This window comes from Physeter macrocephalus, chromosome 14 (assembly GCF_002837175.3).
Source record: "Physeter macrocephalus isolate SW-GA chromosome 14, ASM283717v5, whole genome shotgun sequence".
In the NCBI taxonomy this organism is placed as follows: domain Eukaryota; kingdom Metazoa; phylum Chordata; class Mammalia; order Artiodactyla; family Physeteridae; genus Physeter; species Physeter macrocephalus.
In genome coordinates, this window is record NC_041227.1 from 28,269,799 (window position 1) to 28,284,749 (window position 14,951).

The 14,951-nt window shown below is 45.1% G+C and overlaps 1 protein-coding gene across 2 annotated transcripts in view; it reads left to right on the top strand.

The window, feature by feature from the left end:
• AP5S1 (adaptor related protein complex 5 subunit sigma 1) overlaps positions 1-14,951 on the top strand; it is a 36,583-nt gene that overhangs the window by 9,569 nt on the left and 12,063 nt on the right. Inside the window, exons 1-2 of one of the 2 annotated variants that reach the window (XM_007117392.4) lie at positions 14,262-14,280; positions 14,398-14,449. The exons of the other annotated variant lie outside the window; for it this stretch is intronic. The gene's annotated coding sequence lies outside the window, so the exon portion shown is untranslated. Of the gene's footprint in view, positions 1-14,261; positions 14,281-14,397; positions 14,450-14,951 lie in introns of those variants that run through there. 2 annotated transcript variants of the gene reach the window in all.

Below are 14,951 nucleotides of genomic sequence, written 5' to 3' on the forward strand. Positions count from 1 at the left end.
GGATCTTCCCGGACCGGGGCACGAACCCGTGTCCCCTGCATCGGTGGGCGGACTCTCAACCACTGCGCCAACAGGGAAGCCCTCCTGTAGGTTTTTGTAGATGTTCTTTATCAGGTTGAGGAAGTTCCCCTCTATTTCTAGTTTGCTGAGTGTTTTTAACATGAATGGATGTTGGATTTTGTAAAATACTTTTCCTGTATCTATTGGTATGATCATGTGATTTTTCTTCCTCAGTCTATTGATGTGATGCCATTAACTAATTTTCAGATGTTGAGCCAGCCTTGCATACCTGGCATAAATCCCACTTGGTCATGGTGTATAATTCTTTACATATTGTTGGATTCTATTTGCTAATATTTTGTTGAGGACTTTTGCATCTGTGTTCATGAGTGATATTGGTCTGCAGTTTCCCTGTATGCCTTTGTCTGGTTTTGGTATTATGGTAATGCTGGCCTCATGGAATGAGGAAGTATTTCCTCTGCTTCTATATCTTCAGGAAAAGATTTTAGCAAATTGGTATATTTTCTTCCCTAAATGTTTGGCAGACTACCAGTGAACCCATTTGGGCCAGCCTTGAATTTTTAATTTATTTTAAAATTTATTTATTTAAATCAATTTTTATTGGTGTATAGTTGCTTTACAATGTGTTAATTTCTACTTGAATTTTTAAAATGTTTATTATTTTAATTAAATTTCATTTTAATTTTTTATTTATTTTAAAATTTATTTATTTAAATCAATTTTTATTGGTGTATAGTTGCTTTACAATGTGTTAATTTCTACTTGAATTTTTAAAATGTTTATTATTTTAATTAAATTTCATTTTCTAAACAGGTAACATGGTTTAGAAATCAAAATGATAAAAATGTTTTTACCGAAAAACTTGGTCCTGCCTCTGTCCTCATCTACCCTGTTTCCCCCTCTGCCCTAATGTATAATAGCCTTCTAGGTTTCCTACATATCTTTCTATCTCTCTTTATACAAATATAAGGAAATACGTACTTTTTTGGGCTGCGTTGGGTCTTTGTTGCTGCGCGTGGGCTTTCTCTAGTTGCGGCAAGCAGGGGCTACTCTTCTCTGCAGTGCGCGGGCTTCTCATTGCGGTGGCTTTTCTTGTTGCGGAGCATGGGCTCTAGGTGCGTGGGCTTCAGTAGTTGTGGCACACGGCTCTCAGTAGTTACGGCGCATGGGCTTAGTTGCTCCACGGCATGTGTGAACTTCCCAGATCAGGGCGCAAACGCGTGTCCCCTGCATTGGCAGGCGGATTCTTAACCACTGTGCCACCAGGGAAGTCCTGTATGTGTATTTTTATTCTACTTCCTGCTTGCACAGTTTTCTTACACAATAGGTTGCCTACTATATATAGAATTCTGCACTTGTTTGTTTCACATAACAATGTATCTTGGAGATCTTTTTATAACAGTACATTGTATTATTATTCTTTTTTTATTCTTATCCATTGTGTGGATATATTGTAGTTCACTTAGCAAACTAAAAATTACTGTGAAACAGTTCACATAAAAAAAGTGCTTAGGGCTTCCCTGGTGGCGCAGTGGTTGAGTCCGCCTGCCGATGCAGGGGACACAGGTTCGTGCCCCGGTCTGGGAAGATCCCACATGCCGCAGCGCGGCTGGGCCCGTGAGCCATGGCCGCTGAGCCTGTGCGTCCGGAACGGCTCTCAGTAGTTACGGCGCATGGGCTTAGTTGCTCCACGGCATGTGTGAACTTCCCAGATCAGGGCGCAAACGCGTGTCCCCTGCATTGGCAGGCGGATTCTTAACCACTGTGCCACCAGGGAAGTCCTGTATGTGTATTTTTATTCTACTTCCTGCTTGCACAGTTTTCTTACACAATAGGTTGCCTACTATATATAGAATTCTGCACTTGTTTGTTTCACATAACAATGTATCTTGGAGATCTTTTTATAACAGTACATTGTATTATTATTCTTTTTTTATTCTTATCCATTGTGTGGATATATTGTAGTTCACTTAGCAAACTAAAAATTACTGTGAAACAGTTCACATAAAAAAAGTGCTTAGGGCTTCCCTGGTGGCGCAGTGGTTGAGTCCGCCTGCCGATGCAGGGGACACAGGTTCGTGCCCCGGTCTGGGAAGATCCCACATGCCGCAGCGCGGCTGGGCCCGTGAGCCATGGCCGCTGAGCCTGTGCGTCCGGAGCCTGTGCTCCGCAACGGGTGAGACCACAACAGTGAGAGGCCCGCGTACCGCAAAAAAAAAAAAAAAAAAAAAAAAGCTTAGAATTATAAAATGAGCATCTAAGTACTAATCATTCAACTTAAAAAAAATTTATTTATTTATTTTTGGCTGCATTGGGTCTTCGTTGCTGCACGCGGGTTTTCTCTAGTTGCGGTGAGCGGCGGCTACTCTTCATTGCAGTGTGCGGGCTTCTCATTGTGGTGGCTTCTCGTTGCGGAGCAGGGCTCTAGGTGCGCAGGCTTCAGTAGTTGTGGCTCGCGGGCTTTAGAACGCAGGCTCAGTGATTGTGGCACATGGGCTTAGTTGCTCCGCAGCATGTGGGATCTTCCCAGACCAGGGCTGGAACCCGTGTCCCCTGCATTGGCAGACGGATTCTTTTTTTTTTTTTTTTATAAATTTATTTTGTTTCTTTATTTTTGTCTGTGTTGGGTCTTTGTTGCTGTGTGTGGGCTTTCTCTAGTTGTGGCAAGTGGGGGCTACTCTTTCTTGTGGTGCGCAGGCTTCTCATTGAGGTGGCTTCTCTTGCTGCGGAGCACGGGCTCTAGACACATGGGCTTCAGTAATTGTGGCACGCGGGCTTCAGTAGTAGTGGCTCGCGGCCTCTAGAGCGCAGGCTCACAGGCTTAGTTGCTCTGCGGCATGTGGGATCTTCCCGGACGGGACAGATGGACATCCTGTGCCTCCTGATGTGCAGGAAGGACACAGTGTCACTTCTGAGTGTTAAAAATGTTTAACCTGAATCTGATCAGGAGGATGAAACCAAACAAACCCAAATAGAGGAAAATTCTGACCTGCAGTCTTCAAAAATACCAAGGCAGTGAAAGGCCGAGGAACTGCTTCAGATTAAAGGAGATCAAAGAAACATGACAACTCAAGGCAATGGGTGATCAAAGTTGGATCCTGAATCAGGAAAAAATTATTATTGTCTGGCATTATTGGGACAATGATGGGACTTGGAAGCCACAGACTTTCAAGGGATTCATGGATAGAATTCATGGGATTCTGCAATTCAGATGGGAAAAAAAATGCATCTTTTTCACTAATTACTATCTGAAATTAAGTTTTAATTGTTCTTTGTTCTACTTTATTATATAAAATGTATGAAATGTTGCTGAGACTTTGTAGTGTATTGTGTAGTGTACCTGCATGGTTTAAACTGATTGCATTTTCAATAATAGTGTTTTCTCTCCCCTCTGTGTTGGTGCATAAAGGTCTTTCTGTTGGTAGGATTCCGTATTTACCCAACATTACACATATTTAAAGTGTACAATTTGATGAGATTTGACGTATGTATATACCCATGAAACAATCACCACAATCAAGATAATGAACACATCTATCACCTCTCCCCAAAAGTGTGCCTTTTGTAATTTCCTCCCTTTTAAAATGTTGGCTACAAGTGACAATGCTATTAGCATGATCTGACACTTGGTCACCAAAAGAAATTTTGGGTGTTTTAGTATCATGATAGAATTGATGCAGATACCTCAGATTATCATCTTTGCATGACACTATTTACATATTTATTTACTGAAACATTTGTTTAATACTTTAATGTATTTCAGTATTGGGTTTTGTTTTGTTTTGTTTCTTTGTAACCCTATGTATCTTTAAATGCCTTTAAAAACATTGTTCTGGACTACAGACTTTACCAGACAGCCCAAGGAGTCACTGGCCCAAACCAAGTTCACTGGCCCAAACCAAGTTAAGTGCTCATGTTCTAAAGAAACAGAACAGCCCCATGTGTGAGACCCTCATGTTCTGGCCTGTAGGGCTCTTCCACAGGCCAGTCCCCATATGGCCCTTTCAGAAGCAAGCCAACCAATGGATGTGCATAGAACTTCCTTCATGCTTTTTATTGCCTCACTCTTAATGTGAACAAAGTTCACCAGACATTTGGAGAAAGCCTACAACATAAAAGAGAAACTAAATAAACAGCAAGAAATGGTTTCAGAGGAAAACCATGCAGGGAACATAAAAGATTTTTTTTTTTTTAAGAAGGCTTTCTAATTGCTCTCTTTAGTAATTAGCTCCAGAAAGATATCACACCCATAAAGCAAAACCAGGAAGAACAGATAACAAGAATGAGTTCTCAGTGTTATTCCTTACATTAAAAATTAGTTAGAAGATTTAGAAAATAACGTTAAGGAACCTAAGAAACAGGATAAAATAAAGGGACAGAAAAGGGAAGGTACAGGGAATCTTGTTGCTTTGCCCAAAAAAAGGATCCGAGTACTTGGGATTTGCTGGCTAGTTCCAGAAGTGGGAGGCATGGTGGGGGCTGTGGACTAGTGTGGTAGATTACCCTGACTTTTCAACCCACCGTTTAATCACACCCTTGCAGGGTGAATTTACCTCACCTTCTGGACGAGGTGGAGTCTATTTCCACTCCCTTGAATCTGGGCTAGCCTTGTGACTTGCTTTGGTCAACAGAATGTGGCAGAAATGATGTACCATTTGGAGCCCAGGCCTAAAGAGCATTTTGCTCTCTCATGGAAACCTGCCCAGCCATCACGAAAACAAGCCTAGGCTGGCCTGCTGGCGGATGAGAGACCACATGGGCAGAGATGATCCATCTCAGCTGAGCCCATCCTAGGCCAGTCAGTTCCCAACAGAATTGGCAACTGACTTCAAAGTCATGAGTAAGCTCAGATAAGATGAGAACTACCTAGCTAAGCCCAGCCCCGAATCACCAACCCACAGAATTGTGAGCTAAATAAGTGGTTGCTATTTTAGTCTGTTACATGTTGGGGTAGCTTTTTTACTCAGCAAAAGCCAACTGCTACAGCTGGCTCCCTCTGCCTCCTTCTAGAGTGTTTTCCTATGTTGGGCAGAGGCTAGAAAGTAAGAAACTGCATTTCCCAGATTTTTTTTTTTTCGGCCACGCTGTGCAGCATGTGGGATCTTAGTTCTCGACCAGGGATCGAACTCGTGCCTCCTGCATTGGAAGTGTGGAGTCTTAACCACTGAATCGCCAGGAAGTCCCTCCTGGATTCTTTTGCAGCTGGAGTTATGAATATTAAGGTCTGACAATTAGATGCCCCACCAGAGATTGGGGGTGGGGGGCAGAGGCCATCTTCCTGCTGTCACTTATGCTGACAGCAAGGACACAGAGATGCAAGGGTCTAGAGCCAGTCTCAGTAGCCGGACTCAGCATATTCCTGCATCAACCAGATGTTGAGACAGAGCCATGTGGAGCTGAGGGTGGCAGCAGTGGCCTCCTCAGTTCTGACCATGGTTATGGTAATGTGCTGTTGAACTCAGTTACTCCAGTGGCAGCCTTCTGACTCCTGCTCCCCCATTCCCCCTCACCATTTTGCACCAACTAATTCCCTGTATGAAATTCCTTCTTGTGAAAAAACTGACTATGTCAAGTGTTGGTGAAGAAGAGGACTGTACTGGAGAACCTGGATCCATCGATATACTTGCTGGTGGTAGTTTAAAGTGGTGCAACCACTTTGGAGAATTGGTTGGAAGCTTCAAATAAAGCTAAACATACCCTACCCTCTTGTCCAGAAATTTTTAAATGCGTGCATAACTCCACAAAAAGATTTATATGTGAATGTTCATAGCAGCTTTATTCCTATAGCCTAAACCCAGAAAAGGCTGAATATTCCACTAAAAGTAGAATAAATAAACAAATTGTGATATATTCATATAATGGAATACTGCTCAGCAATGAAAGAGAACAAATTCCTGACACAGGGAACAACGTAGTCAAAAATGTTGTGTAAAAGATGCCAGAGACAAAACAGTATGTATTATATGATTCCATTTATATTAAATTCAAGAACAGGCAAAACTAAACTATGGTGATGGAATCAGAATAGTGACTGAGGATGGAGGCTGAAAAAGGAGTACAAGGGACCTTTCTGGGGAGATGGAAATATCCTAGATCTTGATCTAGGAGCTGGTTACACAGGTATTTACTTGGATAAAAAGTAATCAGTTTGCACAGTTAAGATGGATGTGTTTCACGAAATGTAAATCATGCTTCAAGAAACAAAAACCTTTTGTGCACATAATACCTACAGTGATTTCTCTTTTCTGCACTGAGCTCCAGATCCTGGGGGAGGGGCCCTAGGAAAAGAGACAGGAAGAGGGCCTGAAAGCAAGTCAGGCACTGATAAGTGTGGCAGGAAGCTGGGGTCTTGGAGGGATGTGGCCAGGGAATGGCCTTCTGCGTTGGGGGAGGTGTGTGAATTTTAGGAACTGCAATATCTAACTTTGAAGGCATGTCCTACCCATGCACTCATTTCCCTGTTTTTCCCCAAACTGCAAGTAAATGTCTGTTGCCAAGCAACTTATGTCAGTAGTTCTCAGAAAGGAAGGGCAGGATGGCAGCCCCTGAGTGGCAGGTGATGAGTAACACAGTGTCCTGAGGTTGGTGAGGCCACACTGACCATAGGGGGCTGGATAGCCCCAGAGGCGCTGGCTGCATCAGGGATCTGACCCATGAGCTGACACAGACCAAGCCCCTTCCTTCTCCTGAGACCCCTGAGAGGTAAGGTGGACTCATACCAGACCAGACCCTTTTATGTCCTTCCCATGTGGCTGGGCGAGGCAAGGGTGATTCCAGAAAGCCAGAGGACTCAGAGATCCGGCACTATAGAAGAGAAAATACTAGAAGAAAAGACACCAGAGTGTTACCAGTAGTTTCTTCTGGGTGGTGGATTATAAGTATGAATTTTGGTTTTCTTCCTCAAACATTTCTGCTTTTCCCCATACTAACTTTATAAGCATGTATTAATTTTTCATAATAAAGTTGACAGTGTGAAAAAATAAAATAGTTTAAAGAATAACAATTTAAAAACTTACTTGAAATGAGGTTGTAAAGGCAGGGATTTTTTTTTTTTTTTTTCTCGGTACGCGGGCCTCTCACCACCGCGGCCTCTCCCACTGCGGAGCACAGGCTGCAGACGCGCACACTCAGCGGCCATGGCTCATGGGCCCAGCCGTTCCGCAGCATGCAGGATCCCCCCAGACCGGGACACGAACCCGTGTCCCCCGTATCGGCAGGCGGACCCCCAGCCACTGCGCCACCAGGGAAGCCCGCAGGGATTATATTTTGTTTTTCAGTTTGGAGAGTCCCCTGAAGGAACTTAGACATTTGAACATGTACCTTTTTGGGGCCCTCTGGCACTATCTTTGGGCCTGATTTTGGTCTCTGGGGGGAAACATGAGCTGGTGGTTGCTGAGTCATAGCATGTGAGCCACAGCCTTCCTTGGAGCACTGGTCTGGAGACATGGGCCACCTGCCTGGGGATGAACTTTACTGGTGAGGGGGCCTCCTAGGACCTCAATGGAGTGAGGGGCGACCTGTGGTATAGATCACTCTCTGGACTTGCCTTTCCCCTAATAAATGGACAATGATCAATAAATTTTATTCATGAAATAGGGTGGGATGCAATCAACAGTAAAAGATAATATAAATAGCTGGATAGAGTCAAAAGATGATTTTAAAATTTTATTTCACTTAAAAATTTTCATTTTCAAATAATTTCAGACTTATGAAACAGTTGCAAAAATAATACAAATGTTTACATCTTACGTAACCACAGTACAATGACCAAAACCAGAAAATTAACCATAATAGAATATTAACTAATCCAAAGGCCTTAGTAAGAGTTCATTATTTGTCCCACTGATGTCCTTTTTCAGTTTCAGGGTCCAACCCAGAATCCCACATTGCTTTTAGTTGTTATGTTTCTTTATTCTCCTTTAATCTGGAGCAGTTCCTCAGTCTTTCCTTGTCTTTCATGTCCTTCACATTTTTGGAGAGTTATTCTATAGATCAGTGCTGTTCAACACAACTTAAAAAAAAAAACTGGCCGATAGAACTTTCTGTGATGATAGAAATACTCTATATCTATGCTGTCCAATATGATAGTCATTAGCCACATGAAAATAGCATTTGAAATGTGGCTAGTGGGGCTGAGGAACTGAATTTTACATTTTATTTAATTTTAATTAAAATAGCTATATGTGGCAAGTGGCTATGGTATTGTATAGGACAGCTGTTGAATGTTCCTTATTTTGGGTTTCCTCAGATTATGAGTTTTAGCAAGAATACCGTAGATGTGATGTTGTGCCCTCCTTTGGTTCCCTGAAAAAGGTGGCAGGAAACTACATAGACCTGGATTTTTATTGTGGCAAAATATACATAATGTAAAATTTACCATTTTAACCAGTTTTAATTGTAAAGTTCTGTGGCATTAAGTACATTTACATTGTGCATTCCTCACCATCATCCATTCCAGAACTTTTTTCTCTTCCCCAGCTGAAACTCTCTACCGATTAGACACTAACTCTCCATTCTCCATTGCCTCAAGTCCCTGGCAATCACCATTCTACTTTCTACTCTGTGAATTTGACTACTCTAGATCCCTTATGTAAGTGGAGTCATACAGTTGTCCTTTTGTGACTGGCTTATTTCACTTACTATAATGCTGTCAAAGTTCATCCATGTTATAGCATATGTTAGAATTTTTGTCCTTTTTAAGGCTAAATAATATTCCATTGTATGTATATACTATATTTTGTTCTATCCATTCATCCATCAATAGACATTTGGGTTGCTTCTCCCTTGTGGCTATTGTGAATAATGCTGCTATGGACATGGGTGTACTGTTTGAGTCCCTGCTTTCATTTCTTTGGGTGTACATCTAGAAGTGGAATTCCTGGATCATAATGTAATTCTGTTTTTTTTTTTTTTTTTTTTTTTTTGCGGTACGCAGGCCTCTCACTGTTGTGGCCTCTCCCGTTGCAGAGCACAGGCTCCGGATGCGCAGGCTCAGCGGCCATGGCTCATGGGCCCAGCTGCTCCGCGGCATGTGGGATCTTCCCGGACCGGGGCACGAACCCGTGTCCCCTGCATCGGCAGGCGGATTCTCAACCACTGCGCCACCAGCGAAGCCCCCTTGCCTTGTTTTTGATCTTAGAGGAAATGCTTTCAGTTTTTCACCATTGAGAATGATGTTTGTTCTGGGTTTGTCATATACAGCCTTTATTATGTTGAGGTAGGTTCCCTCTGTGCCCACTTTCTGGAGAGTTTTTATCATAAATAGGTGTTGAATTTTGTCAAAAGCCTTTTCTGCACCTATTGAGATGATCATATGGTTTTTCTCCTTATTTGTGACTGCACTGGGTCTTCATTGCTGTGCGTGGACATTCTCTAGTTGCGGCGAGTGGGGGCTACTCTTCGTTGCAGAGTGTGGGCTTCTCACTGCGGTGGCTTCTCTTGCTGCGGAGCACAGGCTCTAGGCGCACGGGCTTCAGTAGTTGTGGTATGTGGGCTCAGTAGTTGTGGCTCGCAGGCTTAGTTTCTCCACGGCATGTAGGATCTTCCCGGACCAGGGCTCGAACCCATGTCCCCTACATTGGCAGGTGGCTTTTCTGCACCTATTGAGATGATCATATGGTTTTTCTCCTTATTTGTGACTGCACTGGGTCTTCATTGCTGTGCGTGGACATTCTCTAGTTGCGGCGAGTGGGGGCTACTCTTCGTTGCAGAGTGTGGGCTTCTCACTGCGGTGGCTTCTCTTGCTGCGGAGCACAGGCTCTAGGCGCACGGGCTTCAGTAGTTGTGGTATGTGGGCTCAGTAGTTGTGGCTCGCAGGCTTAGTTTCTCCACGGCATGTAGGATCTTCCCGGACCAGGGCTCGAACCCATGTCCCCTACATTGGCAGGTGGATTCTTTTTTTCTAAACATCTTTATTGGAGTATAGTTGCTTTACAATGGTGTGTTAGTTTCTGCTGTATAACAAAGTGAATCAGCTATACATATACATATATCCCCATATCTCCTCCCTCTTGCATCTCCCTCCCACCCTCTCTATCCCACCCTTCTAGGTGGACACAGAGCACCGACCTGATCTTCCTGTGCTATGCGGCTGCTTCCCACTAGCTATTTTATATTTGGTAGTGTATATATGTCCATGCCACTCTCTCACTTCGTCCCAGCTTACCCTTCCCCCTCCCTGTGTCCTCAAGTCCATTCTATATGTCTGCATCTTTATTCCTGTCCTGCCCCTAGGTTCTTTGGAACCTTTTTTTTTTTTAGATTCCATATATATGTGCTAACATACGGTATTTTTTTTCCCTTTCTGACTTACTGCACTCTTTATGACAGTCTCTAGGTCCATCCACCTCACTATAAATAACTCAATTTATTTCTTTTTATGCCTGAGTAATATTCCATTGTATATATGTGCCACATCTTCTTTATCCATTCATCTGTCGATGGACACTTAGGTTGCTTCCATGTCCTGGCTGTTGTAAATAGAGCTGCAATGAACATTTTGGTACATGACTCTTTTGGAATTATGGTTTTCTCAGGGTATATGCCCAGTAGTGGGATTATTTAGGTCTTCTGCCCATTTTTGCATTGGGTTCTTTAAAAAAATTATTTATTTATTTATTTATTTATTGGCTGTGTTGGGTCTTCGTTGCTGTGCGTGGGCTTTCTCTAGTTGCGGCGAGCAGGGACTACTCTTCCTTGCAGTGCGTGGACTTCTGATTGTCGTGGCTTCTCTTGTTGCAGAGCACGGGCTCTAGGCGCGCGGGCTTCAGTAGTTGTGGCACGCGGGCTCAGTAGTTGTGGCTCACGGGCTCTAGAGTGCAGGCTCAGTAGTTGTGGTGCATGGACTTAGATGCTCTGCAGCATGTGGGATCTTCCCGGGCCAGGGCTCAAACCCGTGTCCCTTACATTGGCAGGCGGATTCTTAACCACTGTGCCACCAGGGAAGCCCTGTTTGTTTTTTTGATATTGAGCTGCATGAGCTGCTTGTATATTTTGGAGATTAATCCTTTGTCAGTTGCTTCATTTGCAAATATTTTCTCCCATTCTGAGGGTTGTCTTTTCGTCTTGTTTATGGTTTCCTTTGCTGTGCAAAAGCTTTTAAGTTTCATTAGGTCCCATTTGTTTATTTTTGTTTTTATTTCCATTTCTCTAGGAGGTGGGTCAAAAAGGATCTTGCTGTGATTTATGTCATAGAGTGTTCTGCCTATGTTTTCCTCGAAGAGTTTGATAGTGTCTGGCCTTACATGTAGGTCTTTAACCCATTTTGAGTTTATTCTTGTGTGTGGTGTTAGGGAGTGTTCTAATTTCATACTTTTACATGTAGCTGTCCAGTTTTCCCAGCACCACTTATTGAAGAGGCTGCCTTTTCTCCATTGTATATTCTTGCCTCCTTTATCAAAGATAAGGTGACCATATGTGTGTGGGTTTATCTCTGGCAGGCGGATTCTTAACAACTGTGCCACCAGGGAAGTCCCTAGAATTAGTGCTTTTTTAAGAGCGCTCCCTTGCTCCTTCTGCCTGCTGAGGACACAGTGAGAAGACTGAGTCTGTGAACAAGGAAGACAGCCCCTACCAGACGCCTAATCTGTTGGCACCTTGATCTTGGACTTCCCAGCCTCCAGAACTGAGAAATAAATATTTGTTGTATAAGCCACCCTGCCTATGGTATTTTTGTTAGATCAGCCCAAATGCAGTAAGTCAGTATCTCATTGTGTTTTTCAGGAAGCTGTATTTTTTAAAGCCCTGCAAGGTCCAGCAAAGACAGAGGGTGACAACTGCATTTGGAAGTCAGTCACCATACTCCCAATGGTCTTTGTGCAAGAATTAGATATGAGGTCACTGAATTTGGGGTGGGTAGCAAGCAGGAGTAAATTCTCAAACTAATCAACATTCACACTGTCTTGGCTGAGCTGGCTTTATCACAGTTGAGTTCAAGTGTGATGTTAACAACATTTTGTAAATGCTGAATGTTGTGAAATATCCACAGAGTTACTACATAAAGTAATAAAATCTCATCTGAATGGTGTTCAGGCATCTTTCTACGATTCAGTTTGGCACCACTGATTTTGGAGACAGGTATGTGCTCAGGCATTTGCAAGTGATTTCAGCCAAACCTCTTAGCCCTCAGTTGTCTTTTTTTTTTTTTTAATTTTTAAAAATTTTGTTATTATTTTTAAAAATTTATTTATTTATTTATTTATTTATTTATTTATTTTTGGCTGTGTTGGGTCTTTGTTGCCGCACACTGGCTTTCTCTAGTTGGGGCGAGTGGGGGCTACTCTTCGTTGAGGTGCCCAGGTTTCTCACTGAGGTGGCTTCTCTTGTTGCGGAGCATGGGATCTAGGCGCGTGGGCTTCAATAGTTGTGGTACGGGGGTTCAGTAGTTGTGGCTCATGGGTTCTAGAGTGCAGGCTCAGTAGTTGTGGTACAGGGGCTTAGTTGCTCCGTGGCATGTGGGATCTTTCAGGACAAGGGCTCAAACCCATCCCCTGCATTGGCAGGCAGATTCTTAACCACTGCACCACCAGGGAAGCCCTGTCTTTCTTTTCAAAGTTGCAGTATAAAGTGTAACAACCCTTTTTTTAAAAGAATTTTTTTTGATGTGACCTTTTTTTTTTTTTTTAAGTCTTTATTGAACTTGTCACAACATTGCTTCTGTTCTATGTTTTGGCCTTTTTTTGGCCACAAGGCATGTGGGATCTTAGCTCCCCGACCAGGGATCGAACCCGCATCCCCTGCATTGGAAGGCGAAGTCTTCACCACTGGACCGCCAGGGAAGTCCCTATAAAGTGTAACAACAATCTTAAGTGTACAGATGATGTATTTTTACATATGTGCAAGCCCAGGTATCCACCACTCACATCAAGATATTGAACATTTCCATCACTCCAGAAGGCTCTCTTGTACCTGCTCCTCAACATTCCCCAGAGGTAACCAGTGATATGATTTCTGTTTATGTAGACGAGTTTTGCCTGTTTTTGAACCTTATCGTACCTTGTGGCTGGGAACAGACAGCATGTACTTTTTGTGCTGGGCTTGTTTAGCCATGGTGCCCATTCATCCTGGTAAGATTCATGCATGTTGTATAGATAGTTTTTTTGCCTTTGTTGTTTCTCACTTCTGTGTACACCACAGTTTGTCTCTCCATTCTATTGATGGACATTTGGGTTGTTTCCAGAGTTTGCCTATTGTCAATACAGCCACTATGAACATTATCTATTGTGCATGTTTCCAGGTGGGCTCGTAGGTCAACCAGGAGTGGTTGCTGGGTGATAGGGTTGGCATATGTTTAACTTAAGAACTGCCAAAGGTTTTTCCAAATCTTTTAATCTTTCTTTAAAATAGGAAATAATAGGGTTTCCCTGGTGGCGCAGTAGTTGAGAGTCCGCCTGCCGATGCAGGGGACGCGGGTTCATGCCCCGGTCTGGGAGGATCCCACGTGCCGCGGGGCGGCTGGGCCCGTGAGCCGTGGCAGCTGAGCCTGTGCGTCCGGAGCCTGTGCTCCACAACGGGAGAGGCCACAACGGTGAGAGGCCCGTGTACCACAAAAAACAAAAACAAAAACACCGTGAGCCGTGGCAGCTGAGCCTGTGCGTCCGGAGCCTGTGCTCCGCAAGGGGAGAAGCCACAACAGTGAGAGGCCCGCGTACAAAAAAAAAAAAAAGGAAAAAATAAACCTCTACCAGGTTATTTTGCAGATATTTAATGGGCCCTAAGGTATAAGACTTTAAGTCTGTACCTGGAACACAGTGGGCACTCAATAATTGCTGGCCTCTGGCCCAACAGAGGAAGAGCGAGGCGGTAGGCGAGCACTGCCGTGAGGTACCGTCCTAAATCATTGAGCGGAGAGGCCTTTCCCACGCAGCACTCAAAGCCCACACCCTGCGAGCCGGGCGAGCCAACCTTGGCGCCCCTGCCCTGCATACAGCTACGTGCCTCGATCCTGCCTCCTCAGGTCCAGAATGAGTGTCGCCTGGCTGGGCACTCATACCCTTGTGAACTCTGCGTGACACCGGACGTTTATTGAGCACTGACTGTGTGCTTAGGCCCTGGGCGTCCAGGAGTGAACTACATAAAGACCCTCACCCCTCAAATTACTCGGCGGAAGGAGGGGGTAGCTTCGAGTGGGAAGCGTCGGGATCGAGCCCACCACGGTTTCTACTTGGTTTCGAGTCAGACCCTGGGCTTCCCCTGGAAGTTACTCGAGACGAAGAAGGAAAGAAGATCATCTGCTCTTCCGCGCAGGCAGTAAAAACCCAGGTCTGTCCCAAGCGCGCGTCCAGAGGCTCAAGGCCCGGCAAACCAAGGCCAAGTGCCCGCCCCCGCTGTCTGCCCAATGGCCGCGCGGCCCTAACCCCCGCCCTTCCCTCCCCGCAGGGGAGGGTTCCCAGCTGTCCGCGACTGGAGGCAGGTCTCCCGGGTCCCCAAGGTAAGATCGCCACCTTGGGAGCTCGGTCCTCTGGACTCAGGGCGCACAGATGCCTTTCGGGGAGGTGGTAGGCGGCGCAGGAGCCGAGTGGGACTAGGAGTCCGCCGGGGTGCACGGGGCTTGGGGCGTGCGGGGAGCCGGGAAGAGCAGGTACTAACGCACAGGGTGTTCGGGGCAGCGAGAGCTCCGTGCACCGCATCCAGCACCGAGGGCTCGGGAGGCGGGTGGCGCGGGCGCCTGCTCGGGCTGGAGGGGAGGTTGGGCCGGAAGGAGAAGGGCGCTGGCTACTGAGCTCCCCCAGTTGCCCACAGGCCCAGGGTGACTCCCAGGCGAGGCCTAGCCCGGGTGCGCCAATCTCTGGCGGCTGCGCTTTTGGGGGTCGCGGACTGCCGCCCTCCCTTGGGTCTTGGCTGTTTTCGGTGGTGACACCTGTTCAGAACAGCCTCCCGGTCCTCCGCGGACCTGGGTCTGGCCCAGGAATTCAGGAATAGGAGCTGAGACT